Here is a 7487-nt window from a genome sequence, read left to right as displayed (position 1 = left end):
AGGAGGCTGTTGAAATCAGAATGAGCCAAAAGAACTTTAACCGCGATAGCGGATACCATCTGAGCTGTGCGTGGAAACGAGCGCTTGATGCAGAGAAGCAGCAGAGACGTTCCTTCCAAGGTTTACGTTTAAACGGAAGCGGTGGCGCCACCGGCGCACACAGTGACACCGTCTGAGACAGCAGCACGTAATCGCCGACCAATCAGAATCCGACCAATCAGAAGCCGTCTTCGGGCTATATAGAGGCTACCATAGCAGCAGTAGAGACAGTCAGCTCCTGACGATGACGATGGAGGTAATCGTCGAAAGCTCGAGATTTTATCTAGAACTGACGCGGCAAGAATACCGAGAATATTTTATACAAAAACTTTACTGTTCGCATGTCACCCCTCGTTTGCGTTACTTGTTCTAAATCCAAAGTTAATATTGTAAATCTGATTTATAGAAATAAAACTAATAATGTTATTTGGTTGAATTGTTGTATAGCATTCCGTGAACGTAGCATCCTTTAGGCACCCAAAAGCGACGAGTGGGCAAGATCGAACAACTGGTGACGAGGTGTTACAAACGTCCTCCGTGCCGACGGCCACGGACATACTTTTACAGGCGCTTTAATTCTCTTTGACTTTATTTTTGGGGCACTCTCTTTAACAGTTGCTTGTCGTTTTTGCTTATCAGTGTCTTCAGGTGGGCGTTGCAGATACTTCCTTCCTTCATATTTTTGTCTATTTGTTACATTTGTCTCTTCCAACATGACCCCCCCCCCCCCTCCTACACGTATCCTGCCCCCTGCTCAGGCGCCACAGCCGCAAGCCTTAGATGCCACACAACTGATGCAGATGTTTCAGTTCCAGGTGCAGCAGACTTCTACCCTGCTCAACACGGTGCAGCACCTACCGGCCAACGTTGCTCGCCCAACAGAACAAGCACCGCCTACTGCAGCTGCTATACCACCTTTTCGACAGTTTAGTGAACAAGACGAGGAATGGCTCGAGTGGCTGTCTCAGTTTGACGCCCGCGTCATCGCCCACAATGTGCCAGGTACTGTGAAACTTCCCCATCTATTATCAACGGTAGGAAGTGCCGTGTTCAGATTAATTGAAAAACTCTTTCCTAACGCCACTTCGATTGAAGTTAGTTATGAACAGGTGGTACAGGCCCTAAAAAACTATTATGACCAGCAAGTGAATGTGGTAGCTTGGTATCAATTGCAAAAAACGATCAGAAAAATTGTGTCGCGAGTGGGTAACAGATTTGTAGGCTACGACAAGAAAATGCAATTTTAAATGTGCTTGCGGTGCTTTATATTCACATGGTATGTTGCGTGATGCGATCGTGTACAATGTACCTGAAGTCAAACTCGGAGAACAGGTTCTGAAACAGTCCGATCCACCATTTCAGCAGGAAGTGCAAATACCAGACCAGTACGAATCCGGTGCCTTGTCAGCTCATACATTTGAGCAGCCACCTATTTGTCAGGTTACATCCCGAAGTTGCGGTCACCTCATTTCGCACCGGTGGCTTGCCTATCCAAGCCAAATAAACAACCTCCCATGCCGCGTAAGCAGTTCGCTACACAGGCGAACAGAGTTAATTCTTGAAAACGCATACGTGAACGGTGACTTTTACAGTGCTACAATCAGGCGAGCATGAGAACATACTTGGTCTCGATGCTTTTGGTTTGTTTGGCTTTAATATTCAGGACAATGTGTTGTCAATGTCTGCATTCAATGCAAAAGATAGTGGAGCTAGCTTGCTCAAATAATTCCCGAAACTCTTTTGTGAAGGTTTAGGCAGAGTTAACCATTTTGTTACACATATTACTCTGAAAGACAATGCTCAGCCGAAATTTTGCTGGGCCACAACTGTTCCCATTGCATTACGGGATAACGTCGCTGCCGAACTTAAAGAACTGCAAGATAGGAGTTATTGGGCCCATATCAGCTAGTCAATGGGCAAGTCCACTGTTGTTTGTTTTGTTTTGCTTTGCTTTAGGGCGCAGAAACAACTGCAGTCATGCGCGCCCAAGTCAAAACTATAGAACACGAACACAGAGAGGAATTAATCGACTATACGTCAGTCCCTATGGACAGAATAGGAGACAGCTAACAACAGGCACGTGGAAAACGGGCTATGGAAGACACCATACAGAAATGGAGGTCCAAAACTAAAAATTAAATCGCCTTCGCCATATTGCTTCGACGGATAAAAAGTAAAACGCGGTCGACAGCCTGGTCATTCGCTAAAACGGCTGATAAATCAGACAGCAAACCCAAGCCGGAATGTAAATTATTAAAAAAAAGGGCATTCCAGCAGGAAGTGGCGGACAGTTAAAAGTTGGGCGCAATGTGTATAAAGTGGTGGGATAGCGCCACTTAGCAAATGACGATTGCTAAAAAGGCAGTGCCCAATACGCAGCCGAGTTAAAATAATCTCCTCCCGGCGGGAGAGCCGAGAGGAGGCCGTCCAAGGCACTGGGAGAGGCTTAACAACCCGGAACTTATTCCCGCGAAGGGAGGACCAATGGCGATGCCAAAGGGAAACCATCTCCTGACAGACGGCAACGCAGTGTTGACTTTAAGTCTATTGTCAACCCATAAACTGTCCTTCATCCTTATCCGTTGCCACGCCCAGACGATCTTATGAACAAATTAGGGGCTGGACGCTACTTTTCTAAAATTGAAATGCGCGACTCGTATCTTCAAATATCGCTCGATGAAGAATCTCAAAAAATGTGTGTAGTAAATGCTCACTTGGGCTTGCTTAAATATTTGCGTTTGACTTTTTGCAGTGCTTCTGCACCTGAAATTTTTCAACAGTATTTGGAACAGCTAACTGCACAAGTGCCAAACTTTTTTTTTTTTTTTTTTTTTTTTTTTTTTTTTTTTTTTTTTTTTTTTTATGGGACTCAACTGCTGTGGTCATTAGTCCCCTAGAACTTAGAACTACTTAAACCTAACTAACCTAAGGACATCACAAACATCCATGCCCGAGGCAGGATTCGAACCTGCGACCGTAGCAGTTACACAGTTCCGGACTGCGCGCCTAGAACCGCGAGACCACCGCGGCCGGCTGCCAAACTGTTCAAACTATTTGGACGATATTGTAGTAGCAGGTCGTACACCTCAAGAACATATTGCAAATGTATGTGCTTTGTTTCGTATGCTGCAAGACTAAAGGGTTGGCGGGATAAATGTGATTTTTTAAAGCTGAATTGCAGTATCTTGGTCGTGTTATAAACAGTCAAGGTGTACATCCTCTTCAGTCGCATTTGTTAGCCATACGAGATTTGCTATTTCCTCCCAATGTCACAGAACTGCAATCAGTTTTAGGGAAAATGAGCTATTATATTCGGTTTATTTCGAATGATGTACAAATTGCAGCTCCATTGGATCGCTTGCGCCGCAAGACTGTCCCCTTTGTTTCGACAGATGAGTGTCAAGTAGCTTTTCAAAAATTTAAAAATGCATTGCTCAGTGATCGATGCTTAGTTCACTTTGATCCTGACAAAACAGTTGTAGTGCAATTTGACGCTTCCTCTTACGGTATCTGTGCAATGCTTTCGCACAGAATTGGTGATGAAGACAGACCAATTGCTTACGCCTCACAAGTGTTGTTCAAAGCTCACTGTAACTATTCACAAACTGAAAAAGAAGCTATGGCTATTGTGTATGATCCCACCCAATTTCACCAGAAAATTCTTCTTGGTAACAGATCACAAACCTTTTCAGTCCTTGTTTCATCCGACGAAACCGGTTCCTGTACCAACTGCCCAAAAATTCGAAAGATGGGCTTCGTTGTTGTCTAAATATCAGTACGAGATTGTGTATCGTCCGACAGCGCAACATGGCAATGCGGACGCGCCTTCACGTGTTCCGATTGGCCCTGGTACTGACTTTGACGCTTCTGCTGTATCTTGCTGTCACAGCGATGCTCAGGATTCTGAATTGCTTAAATTTTTTCCACTGAACTACAAGGAAATTGCACAGGTCACTGAAACTGATCCTGATCTGAACGTTGCGCTTAACTAAATTCGCACATCTTGGCCTCGTTCCTTGCATAGCATAAAGAACTCTGTAGTGGGCCGATACTTTGCATATCGACATAGTCTCGCTATACAGAAAGTGTGATTCTTATTCAAAATGACAGTGGACAGTCAGGTGTGTTGATCTCTAAAGCTTTGTAAAAAGAAGTGTTGCAGTTACTTCACCAAAGACACTAGGGAATTGTCTGTACGAAACAGTGCGCCGACACTGTATTTGGCAGGGTGTGGACACCCAAATAGAACCGATGACGCCACAGTGTCACGCATGTGCAGAAAATCAGTCCGCTCAGCCACAAAAATTGTCTGCTTGGCCTTAGTCGCAATTGCCATGGCAACGTGTGCAGATAGACTTTTCCGGACCTTTTTGGAACACTCCCTTGTTGGTTGTGTTTGACTCGTACTGCAAGTTTTCTTTCGCTGTGCCAATGAATTCGACAACATCACGTTGCACAATTCAGGCGTTGTCATCGATTTTTTGCCTAGAAGGCTTACCAGAAGTAATAGTGTCAGACAACGGACCTCAGTTCACGTCAAATGAATTTGAAACATTCTGTGAACGCAACGGCATACAGCATCTAATTAGTGCACCGTTCCATCCACAGTCAAACGGCGAAGCGGAATGTTTTGTCAGAACATTGAAGTAGCAGATAGCCAAACTTCGCTCCGCACACACGAGGGATCAAGCCTTGCAACTGTTTCTCGCCTCCTGTCGTTCGCACCCACGAGATGGACCATCGCCGGCGGAATGCTTCACGGCCGCCGCCATCGGACACTGCCCCACCCTTCTCAGCATCCGGTATATTCTATCTCTGGGGCTCTGTTACACTCGTACAATGGGAAAGCATGCTAGCAATGCTGCCTAGCGGATGCTAGCATTTTGCAAATATGAAACTGCGATGGTTGATACCTTTATGGCTCTTTTGGGTCCATTCTGGCATTCGCATCTCAACCAACTGTCAAAACACCATAGCAACATTAACTGAATGTCGCCAGTACAGATGGTGCAGGCATCCACACAAACGTACTTCATTCAGTTAATATTACGGTCAAAAACACGTTGCGTGGCACCCTGATAAGCCACAGTCTCAACCAGTTTGCGAGTGAACATCGTGAAAGTAAGTGCGTGCAAAGGATATTTGGGGTCTAGTACGTCGCAAAAGGCCACTGTCCACATCGGCACTTAAATACAGCTCGTCTTCAACGAGTCAAACAACTGTATAGTAGATGACTGCAGACGTGTAGTTGTATCCGACGAATCGCAATTTTTCTGCTTTTCAACTGGGGAACTACCGAGAGCTCCAACAGCCCAACTCAGCGTTTCATCAGCAGCATGTGGAGTGTGTAGTTCTGGCCGTAAGTGGTTCTGTGATGTTTTGGGGGTGTTTTACGTACACGGCTTGGGTCAAATCATTCTTATTACCATGTATGTGGCCCTGAATATTTGTTGCGGTATTATCGATGAGCAAGTGATGCCCTATCTTCTGCAACATAATGATGAGTTCCCGTCTTCCAAGATGGTAACAGCCGCCTTCACAGGGCTGCATGCATACGTTCCTGATTTGAGGGACACTGAGGCACCCTGCCACACCTGGGCTGGTCCGCTACATCACCCGACTCTAGCCCCAAAAAGTATGCCTGGGCTATTTGGGAAAGCTAGTGAGAAGTATCAGTCGACATACCCGCAGTTTGGTGGGTCTAGGGCAGAGATAGATGTGGCATTTTTTTTTCAAAAAATGTTTAATGCGGCCAAGGCGTACCATCAAACTAATGGTAGAACTAATTTTTAATACTGCATATTACCCGTTATTCCTTGCTTATTTTATGGATGTTTAGACAAAGATAGTACATGAATGCAGGCATGTCTTAAAATTTCTAAGTGCACAGAAATTTGGACTACTGCGAAAAATTAAATACTTTCATATCAAATTTAGAATAGTTTAGTTTATCCAATGAAAGCACGTTTTGATACATAATAGATGTTAGTGTTTCCCACGACTGTTTGAAATGAGAAAATCTGGATGAAAATTCTTCGACTGGAGAATGTACTAGCGAAGAAAATTCCTCAGTGACCTTACCTTGGTCTGCCTTTCATGTAAATCAAAATCACTGGTAATCTTTTTTTTTTTTTTTTAAATTTGGGAAGTACTTGAAGCTTTTGGAAACAATACCGTTATTGAAAATTTGCGGTTTAACCTCAAAAGCGCGAATAAGGTATATCAGAACAGTAATTGTTTTGTTTGTGCTCTGAAGCTGTACGTTCAAATCATTGAAGTGCTGGCACTTGTTGGTAAAGAACATCAATTTTTAAAGCTACAAAATATCAGTTAACTGTGAGTACTGCCCAATTTTCCCCTCATTTTGAAAAAATAGCCTGATTCCTTCAAATCAATCCATAACTCTTTGAAGTACATTGTCGTCGCTCAGCCAGGGAATATTGTTGTTGTAAGCTATATTGTATACTGAGCTGACGTCTTCTAACAACACTTCGAACGTCCTTTTATTTTATTTTTTACTATGACCACAATTGTATCAACGGAAGCGAAATCACCCTTTGCACACAAAGCTTGTTGATGCGTAAAGCGAAACAATAAGCAACCAGTTGCGTGAAAGAAATCTAATTTTTTCTGCAGAAGGTTATACTCATCGCCAAAACCGGTAAAGAAATTAAATGTCTTTTATACAACTCGTTGCTTATTACGTCTTTATATGCGACTACAGTTGCTGAGGACAGATAAAAAAAACTAAGCTTGTTAATGTATGACGCAGTGGAATTCAATAACAGAAAGTGCACTATGTGCTTCGAATAAACTAGTCACACCATTTTTTGCCAACCATATTGAGTGCACCATTAGACGTCATCGAAACAATTTTGGTTAAATTTGTTTCCTTTTCAGTAAGAGAATTTTTAATAGCTGTACAAATATCTGTGCCCTTAGTAGTTGCCTGCAGCGGTACTACAGCAATCAGTTGTTCTTTTACATCATTTACAAAATAATATCGAGGAAACAGAGCTACAGTCCAGACAGTGTAACAAGATACTTGACAGCTCGTAGCGTTATTGGCGGCTTTCAACTGTGAAACGCCAACGTCTACACCGCTGTGGCGACAATGAGACATTACCATACAGACGTTTACAAAATCGCCTTACATTATTGGTTGAGGTAGGCGCGCGAAGCTGCTGCGCCCAGCCCACTGCAACTGTAAGGGATCAACTTACGCTAACTGAAAAATAAATGGGCAGATTTAGCTAAATCCGTACCTTCGTCAAGGCACAGTGAAATATAAGGAAAGGATTTGTCATTTTTTGTTGTTCTTTTACATTTTCCTCCAGTTTTAGAATTCTGTCTTTTATTGCGTTTCTAGACAAAGAAGTATCTTTAATGCACTCAGTATTATCTTCTCTTCATTCTCGAAATCTTCAAAAAGTGACTGCATGCTAACC

The sequence above is a fragment of the Schistocerca americana genome, chromosome 2, assembly GCF_021461395.2.
Source record: "Schistocerca americana isolate TAMUIC-IGC-003095 chromosome 2, iqSchAmer2.1, whole genome shotgun sequence".
Classification (NCBI taxonomy): domain Eukaryota; kingdom Metazoa; phylum Arthropoda; class Insecta; order Orthoptera; family Acrididae; genus Schistocerca; species Schistocerca americana.
Note: the sequence above shows the minus strand (reverse complement) of the source record.